A 21,869-nucleotide genomic window follows, 5' to 3' on the forward strand; every position below is an offset into this window, starting at 1 on the left:
CTCGCCGGCTGTGGGGACAAAGCCCCCATTGTCCCTTTGCCCGGGTGGTGGCGGCCGGCGGTGCCCACCCGGCCTAGGCCGGCCCTGGTGGGTCCCCGCGGCAGGGGATGAGGTCGGCGGCGGGCCCTAGCAGAGCCCGGGCCGGGGAGTGCGTGGACGCGCCCGAGGTTCGGCTAGCGCGCGCGGCAGGGGCCGGGTGGGCGGCTGTGGGGCTCCCGGCAGGCGCAGAGGGCAGGCGAGACGGGAACCGAGGGAGCGAGGAGCTGCGAGCAGAGCGGAGTGTGGAGCGGAGTGTGGAGGGTGTGCGGGAGAGAGCGTGTGCGCGCGCGAGTGTGCGCGCCCCCGGAGCCCGCGCGCTCCCTCTCCCCGCCCTTCGCCCCCCTCCCTGCCTGCTCCCTCCCCTTCTCCCCCCGCCCGGAGCTCCAGCCCAGCCCCCGGAATCAGTGCAGCTGTTGCCGTGCAGGCTGCGGATTCCTCCAGTCCCTCCCTCGGCCGCCTCTCCGCCCGGAGCGAGCGCGCAGCCCCGCGCAGCAGCGCCCACCGGTCCCGTCCTGTGAGCCCCGGCCCCAGCCGCGGACAGCCCCGCGGAGTCGCCTCCCGGCCCACCCGCCCGGCCGCCGAGGAGCGGGAGGAGGACGGGACCCCGGCGCCCCCACCCCCTTATCCGTGGGAGGTAGGTGGGGGGCCTAGGCAGGAAGATGCCAACTCACTGGGGCTGCCTCCCGGGCCGGCTCCTGGGCGGCGGGAGGGCAGGAGGAGGGGCGCGGGCCCAGGCCGGGAAGACGCCGCTGCCCCACCGCTGCCCTGAGCCCTGGGAGCGGCGTGGGGGCAGGGAGGCTGCAGAGCCCGGGCGGGGGCGGCGCGGGGAGTCTGGGTCTCCTGGGCTCGTCAGTACGCGGACTATGCGGGCAGGGGCGGCAGGCTCCGCAGTGAGGGAACACGGCACCCCTGTGCGCACCGGGGTCACCCAGCCCCATCCTCGGGCGCAGCGGCGCCGATTCCTTCTCTCTGCCTCCACCGCCTCCTCCCTCCAGCAGGGCGCAGCTGCCCCCGGCGCGGGGATGGGTACGGAGTGGGCAGCAGGGAGGGCGTATTTTCGGGTGTGCTCCCTGCGGCCGGGGCTGGTGGGGAGCGGGGGCGGCGGTGACAGGGCCCGACTCCGCGCGTAACGGTACGGGGGATGCGGCCAGGCGTGGTCCCCGCTGCGCCGCGCTGAAGCTGAGCCGGAGGCGGCGGCCCGGCGCCCCCCCCTCCCCGCCGCCCATCCTCGCGCGGGTCCCCCGCCCTCACCGCCGTCCCCACTCTCCCAGGGCTGGGCGTGAGCCGCCTCGGGGCGCCGAGCCGCGTCGGCGCCCGCCCTTCAGCTCCAGCCACCCGCTCTTCAACAGGTTTGTACCAGCGCGGGGACCCTCCGGGCCGGCCTTTGGCAGGGGTAGGCTGGAAGCCCCTATTCTCATCCCTCACACCGCGCCCGCGGCCCTCTTTTTTGGGGCGGGGGGAGCCTTCTCTTTGTTTTTGTGAGAGGAACGATGCCAAGTGCCTGTCGTCAGATGGGGAGGGAGGGGAGTGTTGTCGATGTCAGTATACAAACCAAGTCCATTATTTTTCCAGTCAAAAGCCGGGCCTCAGAGCAAGGAGAGGGCGAGTGTGGGGGGTGCTTCCGCAGAGGAGAAAAACGGATTCGGTGGGTTTATTTGGGCGGGGATGTGCTTTTTTGGCAAGATGGATGGCTCCCAGTGCCCTCGCCGTGATGCAGCACAATGCAGCAGTATCGCAGCCTCCCCTAGTTCTCGTTGCCGGGGCTTGGCACGGCCACTCGGCGCCTGCGGCCCCCGCCCGGCCCCACCCAGGCCCGGGGCTGCCCTTGGCCGCGGCCCGGAGCTGCTTCTACCTTGTCATGCTGCTTCAGCTGGATGTGGCGTCAGGAGGACCAGGTCACCTAGCCGTGAAGGGGGGGGGGCTGCTGTTTGGGGTGACCCCTCCCGCCCCGCCGGTCGGACAGTGGGACAGTGCTCGGACGAAGGGGCGTCCTGCAGAGCTAATGCAGGCTGAGAGAGCCGGCCTGCGGTGCGGACCGGAATCTGATCGACTGAGGGACCTGAGCGGTAGGGAGGGGCTGCAGGGAGGACAGGCCCGGTGGTGTGCGGAGGCAGTGGTGCAGTCAGTATCGGGAGTCGCAGTGTTTTTCTGTGCATTACCCATAATCTGTGACTACAACCCAGCTATCCATCGCTTTCTTCGTATGTGAAGAATGATTAATTGAAGCTTTCCGACGATGACACTACAGTACCTCTCTCTTTGGTTAATACTAAGAATATGATTTTTCCTATAGGAAACCGTTTTTTTTTTTTTTTAAATGAAAGGATTGATGTGTTTTAGTTATTATGTCTCTGAGACATTTAAAAAAAATTAACATTCAGTAAGTTGTTTTAAGAAAAACGTATTTTTTTGGTGGATTGTAAATTGTTTCTTTAACCCGTATTTGCTTTCTTTTTATCACTTGCTTTTTCTGTTAAGCACAGTTAGAGATTTGGATTCTTCTATTAAGGATTGTTAGGTAAGTGAGTGTCATGATTGTTGGTATATTGGTAGTCAGATTGATTTAGATAGCTGCGTTAAGTATCCAGTCATGACTAATGGGATTATCATGGTAACTGACTGCATTTGTGTTTGTTTATATGTATTTTTTTGTGTACGTATTTTTTGCAGATGTGGCTGGGAGGGGTGGGATGGTCAAAGGCAGACCACCAAGGCCTCTGTGGCTGGTATCTGATTAGAGGAAGATGATTCCCAAAGTCCTCATCTGTTTAGTCTGGGAACACTGGGAATTTCTCTTCTAAATGCCACTTCTACAATTCATTTATTCAATGTGGGATGGCAAATGAGAGACATCTAAATGTCACCTCTTCTAAAATGTATGCGTGAAAAAGGGAATTTCAGTATGCTAACCGGAAGGGAAGGTCAGTGCTTCAGTGCAAGGACATATCTACTTTTATTTTTAAAAAATCTCTAATGAATCCCCCATTTGGTTTTATGTGGTTCTGCAGAGTGGAACTGCCTGTCAGTTGTGTGGTTTATGTGCATTATTTTTGCGTTTCTCTAATAGAGGGCCATTAAAATGTAGAATATTTTTGAATTTTGATTTCATCGTTGCTTGGGTTGTGTAAAATTGTGATGCCTAAAGATGTTTGGGAGTATTGTTTCCAAGGATTATCCAGACATTTTGGATTTATTATGTTGTAAGAAATATCCTGTGTTGATGGCTCAGGGGGTTTAGCTGTTCTGACTTACACACCAGGTGCAGAATTCTGTTAGGCTACACTCTTTCTTTATCTCTGGACTAACCGAACACTTCATCTGAGAGTAAGTATTGGGGCAGTGAGGAAACTGCTGTGCGGGCTTTCTGTGCAGAGCGTCTCTTAGGGTGAGACTAGTAACAACAGTCTGTGATGTTGTAGGAGCAAGTGAGAAGACCTCACTCTGCTGTGACACATTCTAAGCGGAGACTTGGCATTGGTGTTTCCTTGGAAGAGTTTGAGTGGTTATTGAGTGCTGTATGAAAGCATGACTCTACATGCAGAAGTACTATTTTGAGATGGAAGGGTTTTTACTACTATTAAACAGACATGATGAGTGGGAATTATTTGATGTGGTTTCTGTTAAAATAATAAGCTTTTCATTTTAAGAGCATATTCTTAGAATTCTAGAGCTATTCATACACATATATATATGTAATATATAGACCTGTGTGATGCTCCTTTGATTATGTTGGGCCATGACCAACATCTGCATTATAATCAGTCTTTAATTACTGTTCTGTGCATTTCCTTTTGGTAGTTTCTGGTTTCTTCCATAAGAAAAGGGCTAATATCCCTTCTGGAAAGGCTACTTCTCATGGATTTCTCTTTTAAGTTTTCAGTCTTTGCTGCCTCCTGGAGCACCTTTTCTTTGCAAAAGACCTAGTTTAGTATTCTTGATTTTTCTGATAACAGGTATCCTGTACCCAAGTTTATATAGTGTAGGAAGAGTATCTCAATTTCTTTATCTTGGTGGGTAAAATGAAACTATCCCAATTAGAGACACCCACACTCTGTTTTTAGCTGTCCCTGGAGAAGGTGTTTTCATAATGTCTCTTGTTGCAGTAGTGAGGTTTGTGGAACACCCAAGTCAGGTTCTTTTTATAAAGGCAGATTCTTAGAGATCTCATCCCAGACCTATCCAATCAGAATTTGCGTTTTAACAAGACCCCGAAGTGACTTGTATGCATGTTAAATGGAGAAACTGCTCTACTCCTTCAGCTAAGGGAACTTCCATATCCTTCTAGTATCTTTCTTTTGTTTTTATTTTGCCTGAAATATCAGCACATTCCCCCCCCGCTTGGGTCGCTAAGTGGTGTTGAAGAAAGGGATGCACTGACTGTAAATCATTTAATACAGAAATACTTTGTAAAGTTCTTCAATTTTTAGATGGAGGAGCCCTATTTTTTTAATAGTTATTTAGACTAGTGAAGTTTTTTAGTTCTTTTCTAGGACACCTCTAAAGTTGAAAAACAGTCTCCCCTCCCTGCCTAGATAAAAAGGCATTGGCTTTGAGATAGCAGAATTGGAGTCCAGGAAGCTAAGCCCCAGAGTGCAAGTGCCCCTCTGCTCCCTTTGATCTTCTCTGCCATCTTGTTCTCTGTCATCAGTTACTTCTGGTATATTCAGTGTCCTGCCCTTCTGGTCCATTGCCTTCTTAAAAGTTTTTTAAGTGATTTGTATGTACAAAATAATGCTCATAAAAGATCTATTACAGAATCATAAATCAGTGAGCACTCAGGCACCCATCACCCAGTTCAGGAAGAAGAATCTTATCATTGTGTATTCATAGTTGCCTGTGTGGTTGATCCTCTGTCATCCCGACTGAAGTAGCCACTGTCCTGACCTTATGTTTATCATTCCCTCCCTTGCTCTTCTTTATGGTTTATCTTTATGGGTTTTGTATGTTTTTGAAATTTATATAAAAGAAATGACACTTTATGTATTTTTCTGTGACTTTCACTTTAAATTAACATTATATTCCTGAGATTCATTCATTTTGTGGCTGTGATTCATTCATTTTTACTGCTACATAGTATTCTACTACCACTTATTTATTCCTACTGCTGTAGATAGAGATTTGAATTGATTCTAGTTTTTTTGCTCTTATAAAAAGGCTGCTGTGAATATGTCTTCTATATGTCTCTTAGTACATATATGGAGATAGATGCAAGCACACACACATTTGTCTGTCTCTTTCTCTCACAAGTAAAATTTGCTTTATAATGGAGTATGTGTATCATCAACCTTATTAAATATGCCAAATGTTTTTTCCTGAGTGATCATACTATTTGTGTTCCTACAAGTAGTGTACATGTTATAATCATTCTACAGCTTTGCCACTACTTCATTTACCAGACTTTAAAATGTTGTCCCATTGATATTTATGAAATGATATCTCATCAGGCTTTTTATTTGCCATTTCTCTGATCAGTGAGGTTAAGTATTTATATTATTGGCTATTTGAATTCCTTCTTTTGTAAAGTCCCCATTAAGCTTTTTGTCTATTTATCTTTTAGATTTGTTTCTTATTGATTTGTAGGAGTTCTTTATGTAGATTGTCTGCTAATCCCTGTGGATTATATGTATCACAAAAATTACCTCCCAGTTTGTGTTTCTTTTTAAAAACTCTTTGTGGTTTCATTTGATGAACAGTCATCCGTAATTTCAGTTGAGTCATAATCAATTTTTGTTCTATAAGGTTTGCGAGGACAATTTTGTTATGGCAGGAAAATTTCTTTTTTCAGTTGGGAAAGAGCATTAGTTTCGGTATCAAACGTATCTAGGCTCAGATCCTAATGCTGTTGTATACTAGCCATGTGGTCACAGTTAGGATCTGGCCTAGGGATAATTCATTACTCTTGAAACCAGTTTCCTTATTGAAATAGAAACATTTTCCTAAAATTGAAATGATAATACTTCCTGATATGGTTGGGAGACAGTAGTATACAGTGCTAGGTACATAGTAGGTGTTCAGTTAATAACAGTTTCATTACTTCTCTTCAAACTACCTAAGGTGTATGAGCCATTGACCTCTTCTAAATGCTTTCCAAAAACTGCCTTGATATTTTTATGTCAAAAGAGCTAATAAACAGCTTATTCTTTTATTTTTTTAAAAGGCTTTGTTACAGTGGGATTTACGTATTGATCAGCACAGGCTGTACAAGACCACTTACTGGAAACGCTTTGTCAGTTCAGGTTCCTGTTCTTGAAAGTAGAGTAATTATAGGTCTTTTTACCAAGAAGCATTTTATACTACTGTTCTCCTTTTGCTGCTACTCTAAAATGACTCTGCCATATTGTTTTTGATTCAATGAACAAATTATTGGATACCTTCTCTTGCCAGGGCTTGAAATTGGGTTAGAGTAATGGTGTGTTTAATGGTGGTTTAATGGTGAATAAAATTTAGTTCCTGGATCTAAAGACTATATACTCTTCTGTATAAAATATATTCTCTAATGTCCCCAGAAGATAAAAGACCTCTTATTGACTTGGTGTGTGACTTTGGCAAGCCATTTACTCTTTTGGTCTCAGTTCTAAATTTATAAAATGAAGAGCTTAGATGAAATTATAGTGGGGGTTAAAACATTGCACCTGGGCACAGTCCCTCCCTCCCTGGCAGAACTAGAAAATCAGGCATGACACTCTTTTTCCACAGAACTGAGGTAAAACCTCAGTAACATTCTCAACATAGTGCTCTAGGCAGTAACTACCAGTTAATCGGATCTCATGCTTAATTTTAAGATCCTGTATATCCCCCAAATTTTGTGATGATAAGATATTTGAGTAACACAGCACTCTGGCAGAGTTCAAAATAGAGTGGAACAGAAAGTAATCAAAAGCAGGGAGAGAGGAAATAGGTGATTGCGGGGGGGTCTGGAGGTTAAGGGAGCAGGTAAAGGTGGTAACCAAGGGAATGAGAAGGAGGGGAGAGATGGGAGAAAGGCTGTGATGGCCCAATCCTGTGCCAGTTGCTTGTAGAGTGAATGGATGGGAGGTAGGTCTAAGTGGATGAGGAGCTAAGGTGACATGGATTTCAGACTTGGATGATGACAGAAATAGACCCTGGGAATAGTGAAAATCTAGTTGGGAAGAGAATCAGTTTTATCTTTGAACATGTTCAATCTGAGGTTCCAGCAGAACCTCAGTGGAGATAATGTTGGAAGAGTTGAGAGAGATCAGAGCCAGAGTGACTGATGGGAGGCTGTTGGATGCAAGGGTCCTGAGCTTTAGGCTGTGGAATTACACAACCTGGTGACTCCCTGTACAGGCCAAGTGACCTTGGGCATACTACCTTGACCTCTCTGTGAGCCTCAGTATCTCCATCTGCATGGTGGTACCTATCACAAAGGATTGTTAAAGCTAAGTGGATAATCCACTGTCTATCACAATACATTTTAATTACCACAAGACATGGATAGTTTGCTTAGTCTCAACTTTATGTTTTCTTTCAAATAAATATTTTGATTTTTTCAGAAAAGATATTCCAGTAAAAATACCATCAATTAGATAAATAATGCTAGGTTCAGTCTATGTTAAACTTGTCCATATGTATCATGTCTAAATTATAGGAAAGGCAAACCTAACTAATGCCTATTTTTAACAAACAAGGAAACACTGAAGTCCTACTATTTGGGGGAAAGGATATGAACAGATAGTTTATAAAAGAAGAAATCAAAGAAGCCAATAATAACTATATTAAATTATTCAAATTCACCAGTAATTTGAAACACAAAACAGTTAGATTAATTTTTCCACTTTAATTGGTGGGTAAATAAGGCTATAAAATAAGAACTCTGCATTATCTGTTGGGAGAATATTTGGATTAATACAAACTTAGTAGAGGAAACTGGGTTGTATATATATATAACAGAAACCTTAAATGGTTATACTTTTTGGAGTGAAATCCCACTTGTATTTCTGTAACCTAAAAGAAAGAAATAAAAATAAGGACAGATTTTTAAACAAGGATATTCTTACCAGTATTTATAGTGAAAAAGCAAATGGGACATACTCAAATTATGGCACAGGGAATGGGATGGAATTCAGTATAGTTCTTCAAATAATAATGGTTTCTTAGAATATTACTAAAATGGGAAAATGCTAACAATATAATATTCAGTGGAAATACCTTTATGCAATGCTATACAATAGGGTATAAGTCCGGTTTTGTTATATTAAATAAAAGACTGGAAGGATGTTAATGCTTTGGATGGTGGGTTGATGGGTGATTTCCTTTCTTGTAAGAAAGGAAATTCCTATGACTTAATGTTTCTCATTTTGAGTTTTGAAATATTTTACACATAGAGAACACAATAAATATAATAGACTGCCAGGAGGGCCATTTTTTAATAATCAAAAAAGCAAGCAACACTTTATGTTAATTGTTAAAAAAAAAAAAAAGGAAAGAAAGAAGCAAATCTGGCTACTTATAAGTCATTGGTAAGGAATAGTTTAAATTTCTAAAGAATTGTCTTACTTGTCCTTCTGTCCACTTTTCTAAGAGCAGAGGAAAAATGAGTTAAGTTAGTGTCTTCAAGGTATAGGCCTCAGAGAAAAGTAGAGCATTTAGATATGATGGAAAGCTAACTTGACTTAACACTAACCTGGGTCAGCTGAAAAGGTGACCAGGATTCTTTTTTTTTTTTTTTAATATTTTATTTATTTATTTGACAGAGATCACAAGTAGGCAGAGAGGCAGACAGAGAGAGAGAGAGGGAAGCAGGCTCCTGGCTGAGCAGAGAGCCCGATGCGGAACTCGATCCCAGGACCCCGAGATCATGACCCGAGCCGGAGGCAGCGGCTTAACCCACTGAGCCACCCAGGCGCCCCGACCAGGTTTCTTTAGTATTTCCAAACAGCATCCTTGTGCAGAAAGAGGGCAGTGGACTTCTGTGACATACTTGTTCTTACTTGTGGAAACCCAAGCACAGCTGCTGAAGCTAATTTTGTAACCATTAAACCATCATGTTTCATTGAAATTGGTCAGAAAAGCAGATGAAATTATAAGTGAAAATTTTAAAATAAAAATAACTCCAGATTTCTGTTACTTCCGATTAATGGTTTCTCACCATTTGGGAATATTATAGGCTAAGTGTGAGAGGAATGAATTTTAATAATACTTTTCTTCTTTGGATGAAAGCAAATTTTTATGTGTGTGTGTGTGTGTGTGTGTGTGTGTGTGTGTGTGTGTGTATGATATTTATTGTATCTCTCTATCACATAGGTGAGACAAGGGATATATGTATGATTGATTAATCTCCACGATGAACGGAGGCAGCGGGCTATTTTAAGACTTTTAAAATGGGGAATTGTGTGGAGATAACATTTTGAAAGTGAGTCTCAGGAATGAATCACATTGCCCTCCACCTTTGGGGGAAATATTTGGAAGGAAATAGTTCTGTTTTATGGCCTAAATTCCCAACTGTGTTGGTACTTCGTAAAATGTAGCTTGTAGAAATGAACTGATTGACTTCCATGACTTTTGTGGTTTTTTCCTGCTATCAGTTTTAAGTGGTTGATTGAGGAAGGTTTAGGTTAAGTGTGCTTTGAAATCTGAAAGTAAGATGTTATAATTTCAAGATTGCTTTAAAACTGACCCCTGCTTATAGGTGTCATAATTCCGTCCTTTGCAAACTCTAAATTATGGGAGTAAACACCTGAATGATTTTTAGAGCCATTTGACATCTCTGCTCTACAGTCTGTAGCATCCTTCTATTTCTGATCTGTAACATAAAAACTTGAAGCCATTGGTTGGGCAATAAATTCTGTCTTAGAACATAATTACAGACTTTTACCTAACAGATGAACTAGGATGAAATGCAGAACGATATATAAATAAGCAGAATTTATTATTTGGCAGTGTATATCTATAATTAAATATGTCTGTGCTTAGAAAGTGGTTATCTCTTGGTGATGAGATTGTGGAAGAGCTCTAATTTAATCTCTCCACATTTCCCAGATTTTTGGAAGTACTTAACAATAAACACTTGCTCTTTATCAAAAATATCCTAACACCACGATAAGCCTCATTTTAGATGGATAAAAACTAATAAGTAAAATGATTCAATTTTTTTTTCCTGCCGGAACTTACAGAAAAGAGTCTTAATACTAAAGGCATAAAGAGCACTGAAATTTTGAAAAGGTTTTTCCATTCCTTATTTAAGTGTGCACTTTGTTGGAGCCTTGGTATTTTATTACTTCCGTGGAGTGTGGGAAAAGATGTAGGAACTGGGCCACAAGGGAGCTGGTAAAAAACATCCTCCAGGAGATTGGCCTCTATGGCTACTGCCTCTGGCTCTGAGTGAGGTTTCTTGTTTCCTTACTCTCTTTGATAGCAGGTTCAGGGATAATTGTCCTAGTGTGTTTGCTTCAAGGCTAAATGTAAACATTCAAAGGCTGTACATTTTTCTGGAATGTTCTTCCTCAGCTGTACAGTCTTTGGTGGGGTAAAACATGCCCTTATGGTGGTTTACACCCCTCTTCCTTTTAGCCCTTTTATCTTACTTATTTAAAGGGGAAGGAAAACCTAGATGCTTCCCTAAAACAATGCTTATTTATTTTGTTCTGTGATGTTTAAACATTTTCCATTGTATTTTTAAATCTGTAGCAAGGGAGTGCTTTTATCGTGAGTACAATAGTCTTAAAAGTTAAAATATTGGGGCGCCTGGGTGGCTCAGTGGGTTAAGCCTCTGCCTTCAGCTCAGGTCATGATCTCAGGGTCCTGGGATCCAGCCCCTTATCCGGTCTCTGCTCAGCGGGGAGCCTGCTTCCTCCTCTCTCTCTCTGCCTGCCTCTCTGCCTACTTGTGATCTTTGTCAAATAAATAAATTTAAAAAATTGAAAAAAAAAAGTTAAAATACTAATTTTCTTTTTAACCTTCTTAGAATCCTTGAATATTTGACAGTGTCTGCGACTCTATATAGTATACATAGTTTTTTTCTGAATGGCTTCTGAAGAATGTGTACTTTCAAAAAGTTATAAATTAGCATAAAATCATCTAACATAAAAGTTTTTAAATTTTATTACCAAAATATAAATGTTTATTGTAGATCATATGGAAAATAAAAATGAAAACAAAGAGGAAAATTGAAATCACTAGGTATTTAGTGACTTCAGCAGCATGCAGTGTTGATCCTTTAAACCTTTTTCCCAGTGCATATACTTATCTTTCAAATAAGGGCCACATTCTCAGATCTCGGGCTAAAGATGTCAAGTTTTGACAGTCTAAATAATCACTTGATGATGTTTATTACTCTTCCTTTCAATACATGTAGCATGACAAAACATAAAATCTTATTCCTGGTCTTATTTAAAGCTATGGCATGGACACTGTCTGTTGCCCTGAACTGTTTTTAGTGGTAGGGGTGTTAAAGAAACGTGGTAAATAAACAAAATCCATATTTTATTATACTTTTTTCCTTTGAAAAAAAAATTTTTTTTAAAGATTTTATTTATTTATTTGACAGACAGAGATCACAAGTAGGCAGAGAGGCAGGCAGAGAGAGAGGAAGGCAGAGAGAGAGAGAGGAGGAAGCAGGCTCCCCGAGAAGCAGAGAGCCCGATGCGGGGCTCGATCCCAGTACCCTGGGATTATGACCTGAGCTGAAGGCAGAGGCTTTAACCCACTGAGCCACCCAGGCTCCCCGAAAAAATTTTTTATAGTGGAAAAATACCGGAAATTAAGTTCTCATTAGATAATGTGTGCTTTCTGTTTTGTTTTGGAAAAAATTCTCATCAGAGCTGCATTAATTCCCTTGAGGGATCTCTCCATATGCTTTGGACAACATCTGATTTTACTTTTATCCTCAGATTTTGGAGAATCTTTAAAACAGCTACCCTATAACAGTGTTACAAATGGAATGGATGTGGTTATTAGAATCTTGGTTTTAAAGGTAATAAATTTTACTGGGCTGGTTTGGTTGTGATTGTTGAAAGCATACACTAAGAGCTCAACTTTCTTAGGGTCTTTGTATTGGCTGAATTCTTTAAAATTCTATCTTTTGATCTAGGATCTGTTTCAAGGAGAAGAAACAATATACTTATTTGATTATGCAAGCCAATTGTTTAAGCCTTGGGACATTGGATGGATGGAGTTGACTCGCTAGCACTTTGTTGCCTTAATTCTAGTATTTGGCCTTGTCCTGAAGAAGGTGCTAAAAGGGTTTTTTATGTGCTTAGGAAAAGGCTTGGGAAGAGGGGTGAAATACTCCTTCACTGGAGGAGAAAGAAAGCCCTTCCTAGCAGTTTCTATGAGGTACTTTGTGGTTGTTACTGGTCTTGTCTGGAGTGGTGGGCCTGGAGGAAGCGTGGCAAATGTGCTTCTTCCCAGGTTTAAACACTGAAGGCCAGTGGTAGCTCCTTTTACAGTTTAGGGAAAAGCTCAGCTGGGCTGGCTGATGGTTGGAGCAGGATTGGGGGTTGGGGCTCAGCTGCACTACATGGACTTCGTCTCTCCAAATAAGGGATTCTTCACGAACTCCTGACCTGATGGGAATCATTCTTTGTGAGGATCGGCACAACTTGTCAAGGGAAGTGCTTTGATTGTTAATGTGCCTGGCCTGTCTGAAGCCTGCAGCGGGGAATCTCAACTTAACCCCCAGGTAGCTGCACACATTGGGTCTCGCTCTTGGGGAGCATTGAGATGAGACAGTGCTCAAAGTGGTCCCTGTGCCCCAGGATAGGGGAGAACAGGGGGCCGGAATGTGGCCTTATCCGGACCTCTGAATGGATGAGTGCACCTGTCACTTTTTTAGGAAGTGGTGGTCAGAAGTATCAGTTGGGTAACTTCTCTGAGAGGGGCCTGGTCTTTCTCACAGTGAGCTTGACAACTCTGTGCTGCCAGCTGTCCTTAAATACCCAACTTATCTCCTGGGTGGAGTCAAGGATGACCACGATCCTGGAGCACAGACATTCATGTGCCCTTTGAACAGCAGGGAAGCCAGCACACACCTTGTGTTTTATTCTTTGTTTTAAAGGTAGGTGGTGGTTGTTGTTGTTGTTGTTTTTTGTCTGTTTGTGTGTTTTCAAATCAATACCCACTGCTAAAAGAATTTCTTTTCTTTTTTTTTTTTTTTTTGTTAAAGAGTTTATTTATTTGACAGACAGAGATCACAGGTAGGCAGAGAGGCAGGCAGAAAGTGAGAGAGAAGCAGGCTCCCGGCTGAGCAGAGAGCCTGCCACAGGGCTTGATCCCAGGACCCTGAGATCATGACCTGAGCTGAAGGCAGAGGCCTGCCTCAACCCACTGAGCCACCCAGGCGCCCCTAAAAGAATTTCTGAGTTTCCTTGACAATTAGGATAATTTTTCATTTTGAAATGCTTATTTTGCTTTTGAAGTGTGTGTTCCTGACTTTAAGAACACTAGCTTTCATCCTAGCTCTTAAAATCTTGTTTGATTCATAAAGGGTGAAAGTTTAATTAGAGAGCAGGTTAATTTATTGTCTTATTCCTGAGGAAGAGTACTCTTATCTGCCGGTAGAGTATAATATATATTTATGTATATACATATATAGATAATAGATACAGAATATATATATGTATTTCCAGCTCTGAAGAATTACTTTGTTAGTGAATATTTGTGTGAATATTTTATTCCTAATTATAATATGTATTTTCGTTGGGCTGCACTCTTGTTAAAGGAAACTTTTGTTCATATGAAATAAACCTTTAGTGGTCTTCTTAACCTTTAAAGTAAGTAGATATTCAGTGTAAAGAGTATATGATAGCTGGCCTATCACTGGAATGTTGTGCAGCTGTGCAAAGCATGAGGCTCAAATGTGCTAATTAAATATATTTTTTTTAGTGAGAATGGAATGTAGCAGCATGTGGTTAACCATTCCAGGTTGTTTTTGAAGGGATTTTTTTTTTTTTTTGGCCAAATATTAGCAATTAGAGAGTACATTGACTTAGAGGATGTATTGCTAGGTTAAATTGTTGTTTTAAAGGACGTAACAGGACTCATTAAATACTGAGATGATCCTTTAAAATATACACTGATTAATAATCTGCTTCAAGATGTAGGCAGTGGGAACATGGCTAGGCTTAACATCCGTAGTTAGGCATTTCTTTTTTAAGATGTGATCTTGCTTTTTCCCCTTCCACGTCAGTTCTCCTTCCTTAGTTGGTGAGTATTCAACCTTTTTTTGGGCAGTGGAGTATAGCGTTTTTCCCCAGTTTGAGCAGTATTCTGATATTTGTTTTGGGGACCAATGTAAATTGGATTTTTGGACTAAACTGTATCCACGCAGATGGTGGTCTGATTTTTTTTTTTAGTCAGACATTGTGCAAAGTGATCTGATGGGAATAGATGGCAGGTTGGTTGTGTAATGTGGCAACATCTTACTTAGTGTGTCTTTAGAGATAAGTGGGATGTGATTCCAGCAAGGCTGTGCATAAGAAGTTGGAACGCATTGGAGAACTGCCAAGAGATTGGGAGCAAGCTGTATGACAAGCACTAATGCAGCCTTGGCCTGACTTAAAATAGCTACAGTTGAGCAGAAGCGCTTCAAACTTGTCATTTCATTTGAGCAAAATCATTCCTCTAAATGTATTACCAAGAAATGGAAATGGTAGCTATCCTCTTTAGTAAGGTTTATTTTTATTTATTTTTTTGTTCTAGCAGTCTTAAAAAAACTTGCGCTTGTATGTAGGAAAATACTTCTGTGTCACATATTACCTTGCATGGTTTTATCTGGACTAATTGGTGATGCATTATCTCAGAATTCACATGGAGGTTCCCCTGCCCTGCTCACCCTACTCGCTAATTGCGGTTTGAATAGAAATTTGGGCCCTGAAAGGTTTAAAAAAAAGCCCTATATTTTGTATGTTGGATAGTCATGTGGATATGAATTATGGTGTTTGAACATTAGAACCTTACAGAAGCATAGTAAGGGCATTGGTTACAGTCCTGCAGAATCTTTTTTTTTTCTTTGCTTATTCCTTTTTTGACTCTTTGTTAAGTTTTTGCAATTTATCTGCAATACTTGATTCTTATTTGTAATTGATTTACATTCTAATTCTGGTCTCTCCATTTAAAAAAAAAATGGGCTTGTTTTTTTAAGTCAGGATGACAAAAACAAAACAGGAGTGGGGGTGTGCAGCCTTTAGAAGGGGTCCTGTACAGGTTTGAGACTAATAGTGACACGATCATCGCCTGCAGAGGTGAGGGGTGACTAAGTAGAGGTGGAGGTTGTTTCAGAGGATAATCTAGTCAACCTATTTATTAGCATGGGTGCTGCGAAGATGAAATTTAAAAAAAACAATACTTAGATTACCGAGTGGAAATAAAATAACAGAGAGGTCTTAGATGTTAAATATAATATGAAAACAGTGAGCGAACTTCCTCTAGGAGAGCTTCAATACAAACCAAATTTCTAGAAAGATGGTATTAACAGATATCGTAATTATCCTCTAATTTGAAGCTCATTATGAATTTGGGCTTAGACTAATTGCACTAGTGTTATGGCTTTTTAGAGAGTACCCTACATTGCTGTCATTAGATTTATTGTTTCTTACATATCGTTGTCATTAGATTTGTAAGTCCTGAATTGTGCTTTGTCACTTTCAATATCTTACACATATTTCAGAGGGGTTCTTCGTGTATAGAAACATTATTTCTGGCTCTTATGTTAGTGTCTTTATACAGAGATTTGTAGTTTATACTTATTAGGCCTTTGGTAAGTAGAATTGAGGCTATTTTTCTAAGTGTGCTTTTAGAATATGTAAATAACATTTTGTTTTTTTACAGTGTGGAAAAATATTTTGTGGAAAACGTGGAGGGAGATACTTAGCTTCTTTAGATGTATTAATCTTTTCATTCTTCAATGGCAAATGAATTCTCTATATGGTATTTTGGCAGTTTGGAAAATATCAAACCTATGATTTCTCAATTTTTTTATGTTTTTGTCTTTCTTTTACACATTCCTTGATTTAAAAAAAAATTTTTTTTTAAATTTTGGGGGCGCCTGGGTGGCTCAGTGGGTTAAAGCTTCTGCCTTCAGCTCAGGTCATGATCCCAGGGTCCTGGGATTGAGCCCCGCATCGGGCTCTCTGCTCAGCAGGGAGCCTGCTTCCCCCTCTCTCTCTGCCTGCCACTCTGCCTACTTGTGATCTCTGTCCAAAAAAAAAAATCTTAAAGAAAATTAATTTTTTATTAACATATAATGTATTATTAGCCCCAGGGGTACAGGTCTGTGAATTCCCAGGTTTACACACTTCACAGCACTCAGCGTAGCACATACCTTCCCCAGTGTCCATAACCCAACCACCTTCTCCCTACCTCCCTCCCCCCAGCAACCCTCAGTTTGTTTTATGAGATTAAGAATCTCTTATGGTTTGTCTCCCTCCTGATCCCATCTTCTTTCATTTTTTTCCTTCCCTATCCCCCAAGCCCCCAACTTTGCTTCTTAACTTCCTTATATCAGGGAAATCATATGATAATTGTTTTTCTCTGATTGACTTATTTTGCTCAGCAATAATACCCTCTAGTTCCATCCACGTCATTGCAAATGGCAAGATTTCATTTCTTTTGATAGCTGCATAGTATTCCATTGTATATATATACACATGACCTCTTTATCCATTCATCTGCTGATGGACATCTAGGTTCTTTCCATAGTTTGGCTATTGTGGACATTACTGCTATAAACATTCGGGTGCATGTGACCCTTCAGATCACTACATTTGTATCTTTAGGGTAAATACCCAGTAGTGCGATTGCTGGGTCGTAGGGTAGCTCTGTTTTCAACTTTTTGAGGAACGTCCATGCTGTTTTCCAGAGTGGCTGCACCACACATTCTTTGATTTTTAAATACCCTCTTGGACTGCCAGTTTGGTAAACCGAGTTCAGCAGATGTGGACTATAAGCTAGAGCCACCAGTTTTTTTACTTAACACTCCATTCTCTGATCTGCTTGTGAAACTCTCTTTTGGATACTTTTCACTTCAGATTATCCACTAAATTGGAGTGTGTATTCCTTTAATCTTGCAAGAGATTGCAGTCATTCACTATCAGATAAAAAAGCAAAAAGTAAAATATTTAAATATCCTTTTCTTGAGTTATTGTCTGGATTAAAAAATTATTCATCTTAGTTTTACACCTGCAAATTGGATTGTCCTCTCTCTGTGTTTGTATGCCTCCTATTGGCACAGGCTCATAAGACTGGGACCAAATATTTAGCACTTAAGATATTCCAGACATAAAAATTTACGGAATTTGCTTATAAATGTTAGGGGATGCACAGAACAGACCCAGGGTTTTGGTTGGCTTTGTGCAGTGTGAAGGCAGATGGAAACGTTACAGAAATCTGCTGCAGATGGCCGTGGAATAGACAGGTGAGGACCACATGGAAGTTCATACTAGCAGTCGATGGAGTAATGAGCTGGTTTATGAAATGCTAGCCATCTTAGATGTTTCTACAGCTGTTGTCAGCTAGCTGAAAATAAATTCAACTTGTTGGAATGGTAAGAGTTTTGCTATCTGAATAAGCTTAGATAAACTAGTGCTTCAGGTGCCCATAACATTGTCTATTATAATATTATTACAATAGAAAAAAATGGTAGTAAACCAAATGCCCAGCATTGGTAAGTTAGGGGAGGAAATATCATGGAGGAACTACAGCGTCGTGGTTAGAAGTGCCGACCTAGGGGCTGCCTGGGTCTGAATCCCAGGTCTACCAGGGACTCACTTGTGACATTGGGTGTGTCATTAATCCTACTCTGTCTCACTTTCTTCACCTGTAAGGTGGGGGCAATAATAATACAGACATTTGAGAGTTCTTTTGAGGATTAATAAGTTGATATAAGTATTGTGAAAGCCTAATGTGTGGCAAATATTTATCTATTAGTTATTATGTGGATAAAAATATTCTTGAAAACATTCTGATAACATAGGGAGCTTTTTAATATAAAGGAATAAAAGCAGAACACAAGGTTATTTAAATGGTGTGATCTCTACTATGTGGGGAAAAAAACCACAAAAAAAGGAAATACTCCAAATCCTAATTTTTTGTAGAGTGTGGTAGTATTGTGACTTTGTTTTCTTTTAAGTGCTTTTCTGTATTTGCCAGTGTTCACCAATAATCATGTCTCCTTTTATAATTTAAAAATATAAGCCTTTTTTGAAAAGTCCATGTCACCCATTGCAAACAGTATGTTAATTATAAGAACATCCTGTTTATTCTTTGAAAGCTGGGACCTGCCATTTGGCCAAAGTTGGTCTCCTTCTGATTATACAGTGTTTTCACATTCTTACGAAAGTGCCTCAGAGTAATGAAACTCCAAAGTGGTTTTTTTTTAATATCATAACTGAGATTTTTCTACTAATTCAGATTAATGGTGCTTAAAAAGGGACATAGACACATGTTGTTACACGGGAGCCATTTGTTAGTGATATGATCTTAGACAAATTATGTAATAGAGTTTTGGTTTTCTCATATGAAGGGGAGATGAGGCCAACAATTATCATCTACCAATTGTCCTGGTGTCAGGACTAAATGTAGTAATAGGTACTCATTTCTGGCACTTTGTAGGCACTCAGTAAGTGATGCTGCTACCCTCAGTGCCTGTCCTCACTACCTGCTCTGGCCAACAAACAAACTCAAGTTGGTCACTTCAAATTAGTCCATACCATGGTGTTCTTTAGTGCTTAATTTAAGATTCTGTAGACCAAAGTGGCTTTCTTAAAGATTCATTCTTAGAAGGTTTTACCGTCTGCCTCCCCATTCTTCACATATTTCTGTCTGTGTTTATTTTGCCACTTCCAGTCAGTTTACAGAGCTCTCTTTAAGACCATTCCCTTCCATAATGTACCAGGCAGTTTAGGCTTGGTGCTATAGTAACAAGCAGCTCTAAAATCTCAGTGGCTCAAAGCCATAGATGTGCATTTCTCATTCATGTTATATGTCTGTTATAGGATGGCAGGCAGCTCTGCCTCAGGTTTTTCTAGCTCTGAAACCCTGGCTGATGGGTCACATAGAAGGCATTGGCCACAACTAGTCACATGACCCTGCCCAACTGCAAGGGGAGCAGCAGGCAGGTGTCATCCACCCATGTGACTGCAGAGTATGTGTGATCATAAGAAGTTTCTGACCAAACATAGATAACAGTGTAGCTGCTATGGTCTGGCTTGCATTTCCCATCAAGTTCTTTGAAGCACTAGCTTAGCAGTATATTAACATGTGTTATTCAAAAAGAGAATGCTAGGCAAAGTAAAATGTAATAGGTTTCTTTAGTGAAGCACTTCTCAGAGCTTTTGTAAGCTAATACGCATTCTAGCAGGGAGAGAAAAAAATATATGGTGTTTCCCAAACTTACCCAAACTTGGAATTCTTTTCCCCCCTCCCCCCTCCAGCCCAAGCCTCTCTTAGGCCTGGAGTTCATGGAATATGCTTTGGAGTACACTATTCTGTTCTCATAGAGCAAAAATACTAGAGATTCATTTTAATTATTATATACATTAGGAAGAAGCTTTGTTTTTATTGTTACTAGAGTTGATTATTTGAAGAATCTGATTTCTACTATTACGAATCAAATAGAGGTTTTTTTTTTTGTTGTTGTTGTTGTTGTTTTTTAGTTATTATTGGTTACATGCCTGTGTTGAACCCATAGCATTTTTTTCTTCGTTTGGTTGCTTTTGTGTTTTAAACTTACCATTGAAAAGAGAAAGTTAAACAAACCATGACCACACATCTTACTTGTTAGAAGAGATTAGATTGGTTTGGAAAGATGACCCAAACATGTATAATTTTTTATTGGCCTCAACATTTTTTCTTGGTTCCCTCTGACTTTCCATAACAAATTTTCTAGAAGCTTTGACACTACTGAAATGAGGGCTCTGATAAGAAGCAGAAAGACCACTTTTGTCAAGAGGTATTACATATTTCTTTACCACAAGGCTTTGGATTTAATTAAACAAGGTATTTGTTGCCAGGGATTTTATGCCTGCATATGTAACAAATCTCAGTATGGAAGTTTTCACTCAAATGTGGCTGTAAATCTCATGTAATAAAACTTCAGGTAAGAAGGAGCTCTTCCTGTTTCATAACAGTGCATGAGTAAAACTTAATAATGACCAACTCCCCAGACCTTTAAGTTTATAGTTTTTCTTTTCTTTTTTTTTTTAGTGATGAATTCAGTTTCTATTAGAAATTATGAAATAAATCCAAACTGAGAATTCAGATTTCATTTTGTCTTTTGTTTTTTCTTTTGTGAGTGAAAAGGTGCAGAGGGCAATTGTTGTTTCCTGATAGGAAAGACACTTTTAAATCTGTCTGCTAACTCGGTAGCAACCCCCCATCCAGCTCTTTTCCCACTGCCATTATAGTCAGACCTGACCAGTTCAACCTTCCTTTTGAAGGTGACTTGCTAGGATTTGAGGCAGGAAAATCCTTTAGAGACACGATTCCCAGTCTTTTCCTTTTTGTTGACTTTGGTCTCATTGTAGAGAAAGCATTCATGACCCATCACAAAAACAAACATTTAAAAGCATTTTTCACGTGGCCTGGGGCTGGCAGAAGTCAAACTTAATATATCAAGGAGTATTACAGACATGAAAGCCATCACTGTTTGCCACAGGGCTGCTCCCAAGCCGGCTCCCAGAACCCTCGCTTGTGGCAGGTTTTCCAGGTGTTTGAGGACCAGCTGTTAGAAGGTTTTGTGGTAGAGTAGTGTTCTCACATTGCAGGCTGCAGCTTATGGTCTTCTTGATTTTAGAGAATACGTAGAATCAGAAGCTTTAGAGCTGGGTGGGACCCTGTGGATCTTAATACATCAATGCCTTTGTGTAAAGGAGGAGACAAGCTCAGAGAGGCCAGGTGAAGCCACACAGCCTGGCGGTAAGGGCTGAAATGACCACCTCTGCTTATTTGGGCCACTTGTGATACGTTTTAAAATTAGACACATGAGGTGTAGCTACAAGTTAATACTCATGTTCGCTGTTTGCACAGTGTCAAACTAGCATTAATGGTTATTGGGCAATATTTACTGGGAAAACAGTGTTTTACCATAGATTAAAAATAAAAGAGAGGGTTGTTTGTTTTTTGAGTTAGGGAAAAAAGGAAAGCCCTGCAACTAAAAGATAGTATATATAATATACCTTTTTTTTTTAAATTTTTAAAATTTAAAATCAGTTAATTGACATATAATGTATTATTAGTTTCAGAGGTAGAGGTCAGTGATTCATCAGTCTTATATAACACCCAGTGCTCACTACATCATGTGCCCCCACCTTCATCTTAATAGAAATAGCAAAGAACTGTGCCCTCGCTGCTCAGGTTAGGCTGGAGGAAGGTGAAGGTCATTCCAAAGTAGGAAAGGATCTGGTTAAATATTACTTTGGTAAGTTGACTACGTTTAAAAATGTTCAGGCCCAGGGATGTGGATTGAGGCTGACCGAGGAATTCTCTGTGCCCACAGATGGTTTGTGCTATGATTTAAAAGGGCATAAAGGACAGTTCTGAAAAACATGACCCTCCCTAGCCCCCGCATCCCCTCATTGATTTGTACCCCACATACCCCACATTGATTTGTACACTTGCAGGAAATCTAGGGTATGACAGGTAAAAGTAAAAAGAATAAATGTCATAGTCCCAGTCTTGTTCTGTGGAAGGTAAGGCTTGGAAGAGGGTCTTAAAGTGGCTGGGTTCTGTTTCTGGAGCCATACTACCTGACGAACCTGCCTCTGCTGGTTAATGAGTGGGTCTTTGGTAGGTAAGCATATAATTTATCATTCCAGCCGGGTAGTTTATGACAGTGAAAGTGGCGGGGAGCGGGGAGATTTAACAATTGTACCAGG

At 41.1% G+C, this 21,869-nt stretch overlaps 1 protein-coding gene across 1 annotated transcript in view; it reads left to right on the forward strand.

Annotated features, from left to right (window-relative positions):
* Window positions 1-631: 631 nt before the first annotated feature.
* LOC111147902 (spectrin beta, non-erythrocytic 1) overlaps window positions 632-21,869 on the forward strand; it is a 197,217-nt gene continuing 175,979 nt past the window's right edge. The window contains exon 1 of the mRNA XM_022504166.1: window positions 632-673. The gene's annotated coding sequence lies outside the window, so the exon portion shown is untranslated. The remainder of the gene's footprint in view (window positions 674-21,869) is intronic.

This window comes from Enhydra lutris, unplaced genomic scaffold (assembly GCF_002288905.1).
Source record: "Enhydra lutris kenyoni isolate GAN:26980312 unplaced genomic scaffold, ASM228890v2 scaffoldscaffold18, whole genome shotgun sequence".
Lineage (NCBI taxonomy): Eukaryota > Metazoa > Chordata > Mammalia > Carnivora > Mustelidae > Enhydra > Enhydra lutris.